This window comes from Sorex araneus, chromosome 5, assembly GCF_027595985.1.
Source record: "Sorex araneus isolate mSorAra2 chromosome 5, mSorAra2.pri, whole genome shotgun sequence".
Lineage (NCBI taxonomy): Eukaryota > Metazoa > Chordata > Mammalia > Eulipotyphla > Soricidae > Sorex > Sorex araneus.
In genome coordinates, this window is record NC_073306.1 from 13809992 (window position 1) to 13828000 (window position 18009).

The following is an 18009-nucleotide window of genomic DNA, read 5'->3' on the forward strand; positions in this document are numbered from 1 at the left end:
GGGCGGGAAGGATAGTACAGAGAGAGGGTAGCAGGCAGGGCACTTGCCATGCACGTGGCCAACCCAGGTCAGATCCTCAGCATCTCCTATGCTCCCGGAGCACCGCCAGGACTAGCTCCTGAGTGCAGAGCTTTGAGTAACCCCTGATCATCACTGGGTGTGGCCCCCAAACAAGCAAAAACAAAAGATTTTACGGGGTTTCTAGGCTAACTACTACACTAAGAAGGCAATTGAATTTTCTACATTTTAAGAAGTGGATAATAAATCGGTTCTTAAATTTTTTTAACTAAATATTATTTCCTTCGTTTAGTTTTCTAGAATTAAAATGCTGGCATCACATAATTAAAACAAACCCACTGGAGAGTTACCTTTCAGCAAGGTTATACATTTTCATTTCCTACGTAGCAAAGAATATTCTGCATTCTTTTTAAAGTATTTAAAATATTCTGTATCTTTCAAATATACATTTCATGGTAAGCAGGGATCGTTAGCAACCGATAGAACAACGGGTAGGGCGTTTGCCTTGCACACAGTGACCCGGGTTCGATTCCTCTGTCCCTCTTGGAGAGCCCGGCAAGCTACCGAGAGTATCCTGCCTGCATGGCAGAGCCTGGCAAGCTCCCCGTGGCATATTTGATATGCCAAAAAGAGTAACGACAAGTATCACAATGGAGACGTTACTGGTGCCTGCTCAAGCAAATCGATGAGCAATGATGACAGTGACAGTGATACAGTGTATTTAGTGATCAGGAGCGGGGATGGTGCTTTGAGGCTAGACTCCTTCCTTTGCTAAATCTTTCAGTCTAGTTTCTTCTCTTTGCATTTGGACTCCACTGGCGGCTTGCTGCATGAGGTTACAGAACTCATATCTGCAAGGACCGGGACACAAAGTGTATCAGCTTGTTAGTGGGACCAGAGAGATAGTGCCAGGGTAGGGCACTGGCCATGCATGCAGCCAGCCTGGGTTTGATATTTGGCACCACATACGGTCCCGTGAGCCCCACCAGGAGTGATCCCTGAGCACAGCCAGGGGTTGTCCCAAAACTTAACAGCTTGTTCTCTAGGGCTGGAGACGTAGGTTTGTGGGCAAGAGCACTAACTTTGCGTGTCTGGGGCTTGGCTTTGGTCCCTGGAAACACACGGTCCCCCAGCAGCTCCAAGAGTACCCCGCACCCCCAGGCACCAAGCAGAGAGTGGTCTCTGAGCACTGCTTGTGTGACCACCTCTCCCCAGCAAAAAAAAAAAAAAAAAAAAGCCCTGACTTTGATTTCTAGAGTTAGAAGCACCACAATTTAAATTCTAACCCTGCCATTGATTAGCCTTTTTGCCTTCAACTTATCAGCTCATTAAAGAAAGTAATAGCGCGGGGCTGGAGCTATAGTACAGCGGGTAGGGCGTTTGCCTTGCACGCGGCCGACCCGGGTTCGATCCCCAGCATCCCATATGGTCCCTTGAGCACCGCCAGGAGTGATTCCTGAGTGCAGAGCCAGGAGTAACCTCTGAGCATAGCCAGGTGTGACCCCAAAAAAAAGCAGGAAGGAAGAAAGAAAAGAAAGAAAGAAAGAAAGAAAGAAAGAAAGAAAGAAAGAAAGAAAGAAAGAAAGAAAGAAAGAAAGAAAGAAAGAAAGAAATAGCACCCTCCTATTATGGTCGCTGGCTTGTGTATTCTGAGAAAAGACGCTTGTGATGAGCTTTTTATTTTGTGATTTGGGGGACTGAGCCTGGAACGTGTATGCCCTTTCTAGGGGAGCACGTCCGGGCCCCAGAAAGTCGGCTTCTCTGTTTGCTAAGGTTCCAACTCCGGACATCACATGCAAGGACGTCACGGCACTCCACTACTGAGTGCCGCTTGCTTTGGGTGGTAACACATGGTTGGCTCTGGCCCAGAATCACGCCTGGCACGTCAGGAGTCCACATTTGCAGGAGCTATAAACCGCTATGCCATTTCTCCAGGCTTGAGATCGTTTAAAAAAAAGTCACCATGTGCGCAATAGCAGACAGCCCAGCTAAAACAATCCTAATGGCTGTTGTTCGGAGAACAGTGTAAGTATTCACACCTATCCCGTTCATATCAGGTCTCAGTTTTCCCATCTGTGCTATGGGCATGTCAGACTTGAAACGCTTAAGACATGAGTATTCAAACACTCTCACTGCGGAGCCTTCAGACTCCAGTGTACGCTGCTTGGCTGTTGCTCTCTGTTCTTGCGATGTGTGAGCACCGGACAAAAGGAGTCCATAGTGAGATTCCCACTGAAGTGGGGAGAGAGGCCACCCGAGGCCAGGGAGTAGGTGCCAGAGGTGGGGAGTTGGCAAAAGGGTAGAAGGGAAGCCGGAAACAGCGCACAGTGCTCCTGGAGCAGCCTGGCTGAGGGTGGAAAGGAAGAGATGTGCTAAGTACGCACGTCCCTTTGGCATTTCCCCCGGAGACTGCAGGGAGGGTTTGGGGGGCTCAGTCCTTTCTCCTCTGTAACATCTCTCCCCCGCTTAGCGGCTGATGGCGCTGTCGGGGGCCGAGCCAGGCTGGGGGGAGGGATAGGGGAGTCTGGGGAGCACCTTGTGAGGTGGGCGCAAGCTGCTTGCCGGCCTCACCGCGTCCTGCAGCCGGGCTGTGGGCGGGGCAGGCGTTGCCAGTGGGACTGAGAGCGGCACTTGGCTCCCTGATCTAAGTAGCGGCTGCATTGGTCCATGTGGAAACGGTCATGTTGCTGGTTTTTATTTTTCAGTGCATTTTGTTTGTTTGTTTGGGGGCTACACCTGGGGGTGCTCAGGGTTTATTCCTGTCTCTGCATTCAGGGACCACTCCTGGCGGGCTACGGGATGCGGGAATAGAACCCGGGTCAGCTGCCTGCAAGGCAAGCGCCCAGCCTACTGTACCATCTCTCCAGCCCATCCGCTTATTTTTCATCCTCCTAAGCAGTGCCCAGGGGGCTTGGGGGGACCCAGGCCAAAGGTTTCAGTGGTTAACCCTGGCCGTGCAGCCAGCACTACTCAAACACTACTCAACAGGACCCCACCCCCACCCCCTCCTGGAGGTGCTGGACCTGGCCAGGTGCCAAGGATCAAGCTCAGGGCCTCACGCGTGCCAGACACATGCTTCAATCCTTCCTGCTCTCTCCCCAGTCCCACACGGCTTTTAAAATTTAACGTGACACCCTGCGGTGCTCAGAGCTTACTCCTGGCTCTGTGCTCCGGAATTACTCCTGGAGGTGCTCGGGGAATTATATTCCACACCAGGATCAAAACTGGATAGGCCATGCACGAGGCAGTTGCCTTACCCGACAGACTATCTACCGAGACCCTCCACGTTGCTGATTTAGAACAAACAAACCCCAAACTGTCATTTGGTGCCCTGGACAGCACAACTACAGACCAGCGCCACCCCCCTGATGGTCAGACAGGATTGCGCTGGGGCTGCTGGGCCGGGCAAGTCATGGCACTGCAGTTTCCCTGGGAGTAAGTGAAGAGACTGCCCCAGGTTTCCGGTTGTGGCTCAGCATCAGGCCCAAGGAATACTGGCCTCCAGCAGTGCCTTGGGCTGGGGCCTTCAGGACCCCCCCAGAGACATGGAAGAGGGGCCTTGACTTATGAAAGCCCCAGAATCAGGTTGGAAAAAAAGAATCATCAGGAAAAAAAGACATGAGCATGCCTGGGGGTACTTAGGGGAAAACAAATGATGTACGAGCGGGGGAGATAGTACCGCAGATAAGGCGCAGTGCCTTGCACGAGCCAATGGCGTTCAGTCCCCAGCATCCCATAAATGGACCCCTGAGCACCGCCGTGATTGATCCGTGAGCACAGAGCCGGGAGTAAACCCTAAGTACTGCTGGGTGTGGTTCAAAAAAAAAATGACATGGCTCAAAGGTGGGGACCCTGGGCACTACAAGGCCCCCTGAGCAGTGCTCTGTGTGTCCGGCAGAGCTGGGAGTAGCCCAAGTGGAGTCAAACCCCTTCCCCCGAAAATCATATCCAGCTTTATTATTTTTTTATTTGAATTTTTAATTTAATTTTTATTTTATTGAATCACCATGACAAAAGTTGCAAAGCTTTCAGGTTTAAGTCTCAGTCATATAATGATCAAACGCCCATCCCTTCACCAGTGCACCTGTTCCCCCACCAAGAACCCCAATATACCCCCTCCCCCACCCACCCCCCCACCTGAGTGGCTAATGATCTTCACTTTATTCTCTCTATACTTTGAATACATTCAATATTTCAACAGAGAACTCACTATTATTATTTGGAATTTCCCCCCAACAATCAAACCTGCTGAAAAGGTATCATTTGATAATTTGTTTTCCATTGCTGAGAATGAAGATTGTATGAGATTTTGGATTTCTGATATTTTAGCTCAGATCACAGTCTAGATGCATTTCTATAAGAAGCCGCTGGGTGCCAAAATGGGTTAGTAGATCTCCGGGATCATAGTCTTTGAGGAGCAGAGGGGCCGTGTCATGCGCGGTTGCTCTGGATTTCCTGATTTTTTTTTTTTTAATGATTGAAATAACATTTAAAACCGCAGCTTCTAAGAGAACCATTTGTTCTTGCCAGTCTTGTAACTCTCCTTGAACTTGACCTTGACCTCTCTCCGGGCTTTGCGTTCAAGAGCTGGGTCTCTGGGGCTGGAGCCATAGCACAGCGGGGAGGGCATTTGCCTTGCACAGGCTGGCCAGGTTCGATTCCCAGCATCCCATATGGTCCCCTGGGTACTGCCAGGAGTAATTCCTGGCTAGGAGTGACCCCTGAGCATCGCAGGGTGTAACCCAAAGAGCAGCAACAGCAGAAAGAGCTGGGTCTCTGCAGACATTCTTGTTGAGGATGGTTTTGTCCACGGCGGTGTACACGAAGTACCTCATGGGGATTAGGTGATTATAGTTCTAAACTCTCACGGAAGACTTCATCTTCCTTTTGGTGGTGTTCTTCTTGCCCGTGGCAGCTGTCACTTTGCGAGGATAGCGGTCACTCCCAGGCTGCAGGGCGTGTCTGTCGGGCAGTCTGAGGCACGGTTATCAGTGTTCTTTGTGATGAATGCTTTGTGCCCCGAGGAGTATCCAGGTAGGACCAGCACCACCTTCCCGGGGTTTCGTGAATTTGCCCGTTTCGACAGAAAGCACTCGGGCCTGCAGCCAGCTTTTTTGTTTTGTTTTGGTTTGGTTTTTGTTTGTTTGTTTGTTTTTTGTAAGGTGGACTGGAACGACAGCACAGCAGGTAGGGCGTTTGCCTTGAATGCAGCCCAACTGACCCAGGGTTCGATTCCTCCATCCCTCTCGGAGAGCCCAGCAAGCTACCGAGAGTATCCCGCCCGCACGACAGAGCCTGGCAAACAACCCGTGGCATATTCAATATGTCAAAAACAGTAACAACAAGTCTCACAATGGAGACGCTACTGTGACCCGCTCGAGCAAATCCACGAACAATGGGACAACAGTGCTATTTTGTAATGTAGTTCACCATATTTAATTGCACTTAATATTCAAACACCAGTCCCACCACCATTACACCTTCCCACCACCATGTTTGGGATGTTTCCATCCCAAACCCCAATCCCTGTCCCAAAGCAGAACCGAAATAATATATTTTGTATTATTTGTTCTAAAAGACCACTGAAAATAAATTAAGTAATTAATTAAAATTAAAAATTTTAGAAAACGCTGAAAATGCTACCCAAAAAAGTATCCTTTGGGGAAAGAGTGTGAAGATTGTTCTATTTTGGCAGGGGCCATTAAGACCTTCTCTAAGATATCACTAACATGTTGTTAAAGGTTGAGCCTTGTGAACTTTCATATATAGATATCTATAAATATATATGTATATGTATATATATATATATATATATTTCCCTCTATGATTGGTTGGCTCCTATTTGAGCCCCATCAAATGTGGTGCGGTACTCTTCGGGAATGGGTAGGGTGTGTCTTATGATGTGTGAAGCAGCCTCAAATGCGGCCTCGAGGTCCAGGAACAGGTTCACTCATGCGTGAGACTCGGCGGCCGGAGCATGTGGGGAATGGCCTTGAGTATGGCGGCTGTTGGGTTCAGGAGGTTTTAGCGTGGGGAGGGCTCTCACCCGCCCCCTCTGGGTGAAACAGCCTGTTTCAGGATCCGGTGGCATGGCCATAGCAAGTGTCATTTTGTGTTCCCTTCCGGGAGAGAAGGACATGCAATATCAGCTTTATTATTTATTTTTTTTAATAAATCACTTTATCACTGTCATCCCATTGCTCAACTATTTGCTCCAGTGGGCATCACCCAGAAAAAGTCTGCTCCAGGCCTAGAGGGATAGACTAGTGGGTAAGGTACTTGCCTTCCCACTACTGGTCTAGGTTTGATCTCTGAAATCCCCTGTTGTCCTCTGAGCATAGCCAGCTATGTCCCTCAAATGACGAAAGTGTTCCAAAGTCCCCCCTTCACCCTTATTGGGACCTCTGTGAGCTGCCGTGCATGATACCAACATAGGATGCACATTTGGGGGACGAGTGGCTTGATCTACATTCAGACAAAACCCAAGCGGGAACAATGTATGCCTTTCCCTGGCTTTGCCCAGTGGGGCCAAGGTAGCAATTGCCTGAAGTTCCTAGACCCCGTCCTCTCTCGTTGACTCTGGGCCACCTGCCGCAGTGGCTGGGGACCCTCAGCCCTGTGGGAGCCACATCTTACCAGCCCCTCCCCTTGCTCAGGCTGCCCTTGCTAGGGCGCCCGAGGGAGGCTTGGGAAACCACACCAGACAGCCTGCCAACCTGCCCGAGACATCTCAAAGCACGGCCGGCTCTCCCCAGGTGCCTGGCGCTGACTTATTGGGGCAGGGTTTGCTTCAACGACTTTCCCGCGGGTGCCAAGACAAACCTTCCTCCCTGCCCACGCAGGCTCTGTGCCTGTGCCACGCGCTGCCAGGCCAGCCTGCCCGTGAAGGTGGCAGCTGGATTCCACCCTGGGGCAGCGGTGGCACGCGGGGGCCGCCCCGGGAGAGGGGCGCTGGGCTGTGCCTGGGCTTGCCTGGAGATGCTTTCATGACATGGATTGGGGATGGGGGCGGGGGAAGAAGCTGATTTCCTGGGTTCACTGCACGCGGTGGCTCCCAAGTCATCCTGACTCTGTCCCGCTGGGCTCAGCACTCAGCCTCAGGGGCCATCTCTCTGTGCCCCACCACCCACCACTTCGGTGGGAGAGGAGGTGGTCATGGCAAAGGCTGAGGGTCAAAGAGGAAAGGAATCAGAACTCTCGGGCAGCAGCTGCTGGGCCGAGCATCAGCAGAAGCTCCCGGAAGTGTTGTGTTTCTGCTTTGGTCTAGGGGGTCACATGCAACGGTGCTCGGGGCTTACTCCTGGCTCTGGACCCAGGTGTCACTCTGGCACTACTCAGGGGACTGAACGGATTGTTGGGGCTTGAACTCAGCTTGGCCACATACAAGGCAGACTCTCTCCCCTCTGTATTCTCTCTCTGTGTCTTCTACGAGTTATAGAAATGGATTAAAAGTCAAGCCAATGAGGGCTGGAGAGATGGCTCAGTGGGTAGGGTGCTTGCCTTGTGTGAGGTTGACCTGGGTTTGATTCCGGCATTCGGTATGGTCCGGTGAGCACTGCCAGGCGTGAACCCTGAGTGCAGAGGCAGGAGTAAACCCTGTGCATCGCCGGGTGTGGCCCCCAAACAAAAACAGACAGGCAAAAGATCAAGCCAGTGACAGCGCTGTGTTATAGCAGTCCCGGGGGAGAGTTTCCAAGCAAAGCTGTTCTAGGAATCGGTTGGAGGGTGCCACCTCTCCCCAAACCACTAGCCTGAAGCCCTGCCTTGTCCAGGACACTTTCTTCCAGTGTGGAGTCTGGTCTAGACACCTCTGGGTGCCTCTGCCCATGTGGCTACTTGTCTCACAAGTGGCCGACCCATATTTGATCCCTGACCACTCCCATATGGTTCCCTGAGCCCCACTTGGTGGGTATGGCCCAAAACTGAGAAAAAAAATATGTATATCTGTGTATATATCATCCTGTACCCCTCTGGGCTTTTCAGAAGCTGAACACATAACCAAGTATTAGATTGATTAAAAGAGACAAAAGGGGTCAAGGATGTGACTTACTAGACAGAGCACATTCCTGGCCCCTGGAAGGTACTGAGTTTAATTTTTTTCTTTTTTTAGCTTTTTAAACTTAATTTTATTTTCATAAAGTTGTTCACAAGAATTTATTACCTTCAATATTCCAACACCAATTCCACTACCCTTCCCTCATCCCACCACCATTATTTCGAATATTCCCACCACCCCTAAAACCTGTCCCTAAATAATCGATTTTGTGTCGCTTGTTATGAATAATCCACCAAAAATGATCTGAAAAAGTGTGTGGAGATTGTTGTATTTCACCCTGGAGCCATGAAGCCCTTGTACAAGAGATTACTAACATGTTGTTACAGGTTGAGCCTGTGTGCAAATGTTTTTTGTTTTGTTTTGTTTTGTTTTTTGATCGAGATCAGTAAGGCCCTGAGTTTAATCTCTGTCACCCCCTGTCCCTCTCCTGCACCGCTGGGTGTGACCTCCATTTTTTAAAAGAAAAATGAAAGGGAGATTTATTAGTTGCACATAAACCTTCCAAACTGGCGGGAGGGGGCCAGCAAAGCTCGCCACAGGGTCCCAGACGCCAGCCTGAGTCGCTCCGTGAGTGTGACGGAGGACTCGGGGGATGAAAGGGAAGGTCAGTGAGGAAGTTACCGAACCAGGCCCACTCAAATTCTGCTTCCCCATTGATCAGATCATTCTAGGGAGAAGGCCTTGAGGGGGGCGTTGGCATAACCTTCTGTCAAAGACATATTTGGGGGTGGGGGCCTGGGCTGGCATTTCTGTTCCCCTACCCTGGTTGCAGCCCTGGGGAGTGGACTCCTGAGGAAGGAAATTCCTGAAGCAAAGGAAGGGTGTTCACAAGATCCCGCCAGCCCAGGAAGAAAGCATGACAATGTCTTCTGTGCTCTCACAAAGCAGAGTACAGGGTAAATTCCAGCTCCTGGCCCCGGCGCCCACACAGGACCGAGGTGACGTTGGTGACATTTGGTGACATTGTTCCATGATGGATGGAGGTCGCTGTTCCTCACAGAAGGGAGAATGAATGTTCTCATCGACTTTTGTGATGAACTAATTTGTGTTTATGAGTACCAAGGTTTATTACCTCTTTTTTTTTTTCCTTTTTGGGTCACACCCAGTGATGCACAGGGGTTACTCCTGGATCATGCACTCAGGAATTACTCTTGGCAGTGCTCGGGGGAATCGAACCCGGGTCGGCCGTGTGCAAGGCAAAAGCCCTACCTGTGCTATAACTCCAGCCCCATTTATTACCATCTCAATAACTTGCTAGATTGTGAGTTCCTTGTAAAGATGAAGTTGTACGTAATTGTGACTTGGCTGTGAACGCTGAAGAGGGTTTACATATTCAGATCCACTTAAGACGCTTGGGAAACCCTGACTCTTTACCCCTGGATGAGGGACTCTGATTTGAGAAATGTAGATTTCAAAAATTGAGACAGTAATCGCAGACTCGCTGCCAGGGCCCTGTTAGGGCATCTCCTGGGCACTGTGAGTGACTCAGATAAAGGAACCTTTATTTCTCATCATCAAGGAGTTTTCAGTCCTTCAAGGCACATTAGTCAATTGCCCAGTGACAAGGTGGAAGGCAATAACTGGCAGGTATGGAAAAGCAAATATCCTCCATTCCTAAATATGATTTTGCCAAAGGTCACCTCCTGGGACGAATCTTGAAGGCAGAGCAGAGGCATATTTACAGGGGAGCACATTTACTCTGGAGACCCTCTCACGGGGACCAGGTGTCTACAGTGATGTGGAGTTTAAACGACTTCACTGGGCCTTTGGGGTAACTTCCTGACTGACCTTCCCTTCCTTCCCCCCCAGGTCCCCTGCATTCACTGAGCTTCTTAATGGTGGTGTCTGGGGCCCACGTGGTGAGCTGTGAGCTTTACCAGGTCTCTCCCGCCTGTGCTGGAAGTATACCTGCTATTCATATACTGACACCTGGGGCCAGAGAACAGTGGGTAGGGCACTTGCCTTGCATATGGCCAACCCAGATTCGATCCCCGACATCCCATATGGTCCCCCAGGTCCTCCAAGTGTGATCCCTGAGTGCAGAGCCAGGAGTTAGCCCTGAGCCCTGGCCAGATGTGGCCACAAAACAAAACTAATATATATATATATATATATATATATATATATATGTATATATATATGCACATTGGTATATAGTAATATATTAATGCCACATATTAATACACATTACATATTAATATATGTATACTAATATGGGCTGGAGCGATAGTACAGCGGTAGGGCGTTTGTCTTTCATGCGGCTGACCCATGTTCAATTCCTCCGCCCCTCTCGGAGAGCCTGGCAAGCTACCGAGAGTATCGCGCCCGCACAGCAGAGCCTGGCAAGCTACTCGTGGCGTATTGGATATGCCAAAAACAGTAACAAGAAGTCTCACAATGAGAGACGTTACTGGTGCGTGCTCAAACAAATCTATGAGCAATGAGATGACAGTGACAGTGACATACTAATATACTATACTATATATTAATTATTAATGTTAACAATTACATTAATACACACTATATTAATATATGTATACCAATATAGTGATATATTAATATGACATATTAATACACAATACATATTAATATATGTATACTAATATCTCTCTCCTTAGTTTATTTATGGTGCTTTTTGGTGGGTGGGATTATGGGGGGCGGGTTGTAGGCTATTCTTGGCTCTATGCTCAGGAGTGACCTCTGGCGATGCTCAGGGAACCATATGCAGTGCTGGGAGTCAAACCATAGTGGGGCCCCATGCAAGGCAAGTGCCTTAACCCCGGCCCTGTCTCTCGGCCCCTGGTGATGCTACATGATTATTTGTGTAGCTTCTGAGGAACCCAGAGTGTCAGAATGCTTTCATTTGCACCTCAGCAGCAGTACCCTGAGGTGGAGGAATTTGCCCAAGATCCCTTTATACAGAGAAGGCAGCATCTCCAGGCTTGCTTATGCCCAGCTCCGAGACAGCACCGGGGCAGGGATCCGTGGATCTCCTCATGTTGGTAGAACCCGGTGATCTGAATGTTCGCAGCTCTATTAGCCTCATTCCAAACCTTCTGGAGTTCTTCTCTGGCCTTTAATAGAGACATTTTTGGGCCCTGGGAATGTGGCTCAGTTGGAGAATGAAAAGCATTTCTCCTGTGTGGGATTTCAGAGGATGGAGACTCACCCTGGCATGAAAGGCTTACTGTGGAGAGGGGATGGTGTGTGTGTGTGTGTGTGTGTGTGTGTGTGTGTGTGTGTGGTGAGAGGGTGGTGGTTGGGGAAGCCAGGCGAGTGGCCCTGGGCTTGGCAGTGGGAGGGCAAACTGGGAGTGCCCTTCTAAGGTCGCACACCCAGAGGCTGGTTTCCGGATCAGAAGGATTGCATTAGAGCTGTTGCCCAGAGTAGGAGATACTGCCCCCTAGGGGTTGGCACTGGAATGAGCCTGTGGGCCTTGGTCCCAACCTTGGGACCACCTCGCCCAGTACTTTCTGCCCAAAGTATCACTGTACTTTCTGTTTGCTTGCTTAATAACAGGTAAATTTCTGGGGCCAGACAAATAGTACAGCGAGTAGGTCACTTGCCTGAGCATTGCCGGGAGTGATCCCTGAGTGCAGAGCCAAGAGTAAGTCCTGAGCACTGCCAGTATGACCCCAGAACAAAACAAAACAAAAAGGGTTGGAGAGAGAATACAGTGAGCAGGGAGCTTGCCTTGCATGTGGCTGACCCAGGTTCGATCCCCTGCACCCCAAATGGTTCCCCAAGCTCGACATGCATGATCCCTTAGTGAGGAGCAAAAAATAAACCCTGAGTATTGGCAGTTACAGCTCAAAACCTATCCCCCCCCAAAAGAAGGTAAGTTTCGGGGGCTCAGGGTGTGAATGAAAGATTCATTTGTTCTGTTTGGGAAGCCACACCCGGGTGCTGGGGAACTACCCCCAGCTCTGTGTGGTGGGAACCATCTAGGACCAGGTCTCGAACCCAGGTCTTGCACATATGCTCCTGGAGCATCTCTTGCAGCCCTGCTATTTTTTCTGAAAGGGGGGAGTAGCCAAACTTCCACATTAGAGGACCTGCAAAGTCCTTTCCAGACCAGTGCAATCTTGATCTGAAAGTAGGCGATCAGAAAAGAGCTGGTGGTTGGTGGGCGGCTGATCTCCTGAGTGTTGCTGGTATAGTCCTGGTTAAGTTGATCGATCAATATTGTCGGAGGCGCAGAGGCAGACTCAGGTGAGAGGAATGAGTGAAGCTCGGAGGGCTGTAGCTCGCTCAGGCTATTCAGATTCTGCAGCCTCCTTTGATTATAAAACGATACACAAAGACACACATCATTTGGGTTATGTGACCAAAGGGCATGTGATCAAAACATTAACATCATACATTTAATCATCTACATTTAGTCTTTTGCCCCGCGCCTGGCTGTCTTCACCGGGGCCCCTCGAAGGGGGGCGGGTTGAGTCTCCCTCCCCACCCCGAGCAGAGCCCTGGCAGCTGAAGACCTCTGGAACCTAGCCACAGCCATGCTCAAGGCCCCTCTCCACACTTTTGGACGAGCTTCAGGCATGAAGGAACCAGCAGAGGAACCCAGGTGTGCAGGACCCGGGTCTGAGATCTCCAAGCCTACTTGGATCGGGACTGGACCTCTTCCACCCAGATGCCCCATTTTCCAGTAGCTAGGCAGTCACACCCAGAAACTGCCCCCTGGCGCTGTGTAATCCCATCAACGGCCAACATCCAGAGACTATAAAACCAAGCTCCCGGAAGACATCTTATAGCTTAGTTCTCCCTCTCAGAGAACCTGGCAAACTATCAAGAGTTTCCTGCCTGCATGGGAGAGCCTGGCAAGCTATCGAGAGTTTCCTGCTTGCATGGGAGAGCCTGGCAAGCTCCTCGTGGCGTATTTGTAAAAAACTAAAGAACGCCGAGGGGGCGCGTGCACTCTCGGGCTCTCCGGGCGGCTGTGTCTCTCCGCCCGCGTCCGGTGCCCCAGAACCGCTGTGTGTGCCGTCGGTCGAGGGCAGGCGACGGAAGGAAGAAGGAAGAAGGCCAAACTGGTTGCTCGATCCGTTTATTTCATTCTCTCCCTCCGCTTCTCTCCCGCTCTCCTGGATCTCTCCCCGTGGATCTGCCCCGTGGATCTGGCTCGCGGATCTGGCCCGTGGATCTGGCCCCCAACCCACTCTCACAGCCTAGTTAAATCTCCACAGCATCAGGGGGTTGGGGCCTACACGTAGGTGTGGTCACCATCAATAGGGTAAGGTCCTTTCCCTTAGGGGATGCTTCTCCTAGGACTTAATTCTCTTTCAGCAGGAGGATCCACCCAAGGGTGGAGTCCCATGAACGTGTTTCTCTTCTCCTCAGCCAGCAAACATATAAGAATTCATAATATTAATTATTTTGTATGGACACAATAAGAGATGCATTAAAGCTTATAGAATTGCTCTCCTGGGGCCATCTCAATCTCAGACTACAGTGCTCAGGCCAGATCAGTCTTTCCTATCCCTGCAGGGTCCCAGTCTCATAATTACTATTGGATCATGACAGCATTTGTCTATGATCAAGCTCTTAACTTATAGTTAAGAATTAGGCACTTTGGCCAGGCCCATCTCGATGCCAGGGTAGCACATAACTAACCGCTTGCCCTGGATCCTTCCTGTCCCACGTCGGGGACCCTACTTTGGGATGCTAGGAGCTGAGGGCAACTGAGGCTTAAGTGGAGAAAGCAGAGGCCCGGGAGGGAATAATATTTGAGGCCAATTAATTCCCAAGTTATAAAAACATAATATTGTCTTCTTGTGTCTATACAAAACAGTCATAGCTTTAAAGTAAATTATTCAAAAGGCACAAGAAGAAGAGAAAGGCAATATTAACTTATATAATATAAATTCAGTATCCTAGGAAGGTCTGACCTTGCAAATTAGCAGAGTCGGATTAAGGGAAAGCCAGAGGATTAACTCTTTTGGGGAAGAGAGCATGGAGAAGTGATTATAGCTAAACAAAGGGATGGGAGAGATTCGGGAACACCTTGATGGGTGTGACTGGGGTAAGCCTAAACTCTGGGTAAAACCGGGACAAGCTACTTGTGGCAAGGAGGGAAAGGACAAAGTAATGTCATCCTACACGTATTCATATGCCAAAACCAGTAACAATGATGGGTCTCATTCCCCTGACCCTGAAAGAGCCTCCAATGTGGCACCGTTGGGAAAGAAGAGTAAAGAGAGGCTGCTAAAATCTCAGGGATAGGACGAATGGAGACGTTACTGAGACCGCTCGAGAAGATCAATGATCAACGGGATGATGATGATGATGATGATGATGATGAGTCCTGTGTAAGCAGGATGTTCTCATATGTTCAAGGGGGCAGTGAATCATTATCTAAGCAAAACACCTTAGATAAGTGCTTTTGGGACAAAGCAGCTGCAAGCCTCCCTGCTGACCACCAGCCAGTCACGTAGTTCCTTGTCTGTGTGCGGCCTAACACAGCCTTGTTTGCAAGGCTATGCCTCAGGAACTTTCCTCAGATTTCAGTCTTGTGACCAACACTGCCCCCACCTCCCACCCCTGAGCATTGCCATGGTGGCCCAGGAACACCCAGCACTATATCACCGCATCACCAGGTGCTCACTGAACCACTGTCCCAGCTGCTGAGCGTCGCTGGAGAGGCCCCTCACTCACTCACTCACTCACTCACTCACTCACTCACTCACTCACTCACTCACCCACCCACCCACCCACCCACCCACTCACTCACTCACTCACTCACTCACTCACTCACTCACTCACTCACTCACTCACTCAGTCCCTCAACACCGAGGCGGACGGGGCAGCTGGGCACCCTGCAGACTCAGAGAGAACCCCTGCCCCTTAGAGAAAGCCAAGGTCAGCATCTCATGAGGGGCTTGGGATCTTTCCAGAAAGTCTGAAGACATCAGGACAGCGTCCTCGACAAGGTGTGTGAAGGTGCCTGTGTGAGCGTGTGAAGGTGCCTGTGTGAGCGTGTGAATCGTGCACGTGTGTGGTCACCCCCTCCAGCCCCCGGGTTCCAGCTTCCGAGTCATCTTGGCGAGTGGTGCTCCCCGGCACTTCCGGAGAGATCACCTGTGCTCAGGGTCTTTGCAGGGAGCGCAGCTTTGACAGAGGTGCCAAGGCAGCCCCGAGCGTTCAGGTGATGCCTGCTGGGGTGTGTGTGTGTGGGGGGGGGAGCACCGAGGACTGGCCTGGCCACACGGCGTCTGTGACGGGGGGGGGGGGGGGGGATGGGGCTGCATCTCCTAGAGTTTCCCCCTTTTTTTTTCTCTTTGTCTCAGTTGTTTAGTAGTCTGGGGGCCACACTTGGCACTGCCCAGGGCTTACTCCTGGCAGGGGTTGGGGCACCTGTGTGATGCCACGGATCAAGGCCTGTATCCAGGGCCTCACCTGCCGTATGGTGTCACTCCAGCCCCAGGTCCGCCCCGGAGGTCCTGCTGAGCCCGCAGAGGAGCCTTGAGGTGCCCCTGAGCCTCACCCACCACATCCGCCTGGAGCTCCTCCGGGCCCTGCAGTGGGCCGGTTTGGGGGATCCCGGAGTCTCTGTCTCCAAGGACCTTCCCTCTGCCTCTGCTCCTTAGAGCTGCATTGGGCTGCAGGGGACCCCACCTGGGGTGCTCGGCCCCTTCATGCACCCCAGCAACCTCTCCCAGCCTCCTACACCTGCGTCTGGGGTCTGGGTCCAGAGATAGTATCGCGGGTAGGTTGCTTGCCTTGTACGCGCTGACCCATGCCCAGTCCCAGACACCTTACCTAGCACCCCAAGTCAGCCGGGAATGATCCCTGAGTGCAGAACCCTGAGCACCAGGTGTGACGGTAGTACAGTGGGGAGGGCGTTTGCCTTGCACTCGGCCGACCCGGGTTCAATCCCTGGCATCCCATACGGTCCCCCAAACACCGCCAGGAGTCATTCCTGAGCGCAGAGCCAGGAGTAACCCCTTGAGCATCGCTGGGTGTGACCCAAAAAGCAAAATAAATAAAACAAAAAGAAAAAGCGAAGTCTCTGCCCCCGGGCTGCAGCTAGAAGTCTCCCTAGAGCTGGGTGCTGGGTCCTAGGGCCCCATCTCCCTTGCTTCTGTCTGGGGAACGGTGCCCGGCCACGCCGGCATGGCAGTTTGGTAGAGCAGCAGGAAGAGGGAGCTGCCAGCCTGGCCCTGGGAATTCATGGGTCATTGTTCTTGTCCCCAGCTCAGCCCTACACTCCTAGCCCCTGGGGTGTGGGCATGGTGGCCCAGGAAAGGGCAGGGAAAGAAGAAAGTTTTGAAAGCGGTAGTGAGATGAGAGAGAGAGAGAGAGAGAGAGAGAGAGAGAGAGAGAGAGAGAGAGAGAGAGAGAGAGAGGATGGGAGGGAGGGAGGGAGGATGGGAGGGAGGGAGGGAGGGAGAGAAAGAGAGAGGGAGAGAGAGAGGAAGTGGGGAGGGAGAGGGAATTTTGAAACTGGTGCTGAGATAAGAGACAGGGGTAAGAAAGAGGGAGAGAGACAGAGAGAGGAGAAAGAGAAAGAGAAAGGGAGGCAGGAGAAAGAGAGAGGGAAGGAGAGAGAGGGGAGGAGATGCGCCTTTAGGGTCTCTCAACTCCGATGGATGCTGGTGTCCTCATTAGCAAGCTTGTTGGTGAGCCTGCGGCAGGGAGGAAGGAGGAAAAGTATCACTAGTTAGGAAGCCCTTCCCACGCTCCGCCCGCTCCTCCGTCCTCCCCCCCCCACCACCCCAAGGAAGCCCCGGGTGAGCGCCCAGATGGAGGTGAGAGGGGGGAAGAAGGTGAAGGTGTGTCCCTCCTGAGGGCTGGCGGCTCTGGGACGGAACTTGGCTCGGGCGGAATCTGAGCCGACTTCCTCTTCCCGAGGGACGCTGTGGACGGGGTCACTGAATGCCCGCCGGAGCCTGCTCCCCTCTTCCCCGAAGTGGAAGGGAAGTCTGGGTGTGCTCTGCCCGCAAGGGCGCTGATCCCTCACTGGGATCCGTTACCAGCCGGCGGGGCGGGGGGAAAAAAGCCCACACTTAGCGCCTCTAACTCCCAGGGCGTCCGCTGGCTTCTGCTCTGCATCCCCCCCCCCCGCCGCAACCCCCCCTCCCCGTCTTGCTCTCCAGCCCCCGCCAGGCACCCCCCCCCCCACGGGCCGATGCCGGCGCGCGGCTGCCCAGGGTGGTCCTGGTGCCCTGCTCTCTCCCCGAGAGTTTCCCCTTCCCGAGGAAGCTGGGAGCCCGCTGCTGCATTGCAGGCTTCCAGGACCGCTGCCGGCGGGAGCGGTGAGGGCGAGTTGGGAGTGTGTTCCCGGCTGCCTCCCGAGTTCTGTCTTTGTTTCCCGGGCGTCGGGCAGTCGAACTGGCCGGAGAAAGTGAGAAGCACGCAGCTGGAGGTTGGGGCGTGGGGGGTGGGCGGGGATCGCCGTCCGATGGGGGTGTCTCAGGTCTCCCCGAGCCTCCTCAAAGCCCCCTCCTCCTCCTCCTCCTCCTCCTCCTCCTCCTTGCAATCGCGGACACTGACATTGGGAGGCGTGGGACCCCGCAAGGACAAACGGAGAGCTCGTCCTTCCGGCAGGATCGGTCCGTGGGAAACAGGGAGAGCGGTAATCCACCTTTCTCCTTTGGGGGACAATCTGCTTTGTCTTTGCAAGTGACCGCGCCTCGGGGTGGGGGGTGGCTGCTGGGTGCGCGACCTGGCTCGGGTGTTTGACCTGGTAAGGTCGGATGCTTCAAGAATTCTCATGGCAAGGAAGCGGGGCTCCGAGCCAAGCTTTCTTTTCCAGGGAATCTGAGACGCAGTTTATTTTGGCGCGCAGCCTGTTCGGGGATGAAGTGTGGCGCTCTATTATCGCGGAACGAGGAGGTTGGACGGGGGCAGAGAAGGGGAGCTGGGTTTCCGGTTTGGGACGAGGCCAGGGGAGGTCTGTTTGTACCGGGCCTGGAGGTGAGCAAGGGGACTGA

The 18009-nt window shown here is 52.1% G+C and overlaps 1 protein-coding gene and 1 pseudogene across 2 annotated transcripts in view; one reads left to right on the forward strand and one right to left on the reverse strand.

Annotated features, from left to right (window-relative positions):
- The window catches only part of KANK4 (KN motif and ankyrin repeat domains 4), an 87682-nt gene that overhangs the window by 25845 nt on the left and 43828 nt on the right, over positions 1 to 18009 (forward strand). The window contains exon 1 of one of the 2 annotated variants that reach the window (XM_055140457.1): positions 17266 to 17651. The exons of the other annotated variant lie outside the window; for it this stretch is intronic. The gene's annotated coding sequence lies outside the window, so the exon portion shown is untranslated. Of the gene's footprint in view, positions 1 to 17265; positions 17652 to 18009 lie in introns of those variants that run through there. 2 annotated transcript variants of the gene reach the window in all.
- LOC101545847 (60S ribosomal protein L27-like) lies at positions 4508 to 9038 on the reverse strand (annotated as a pseudogene).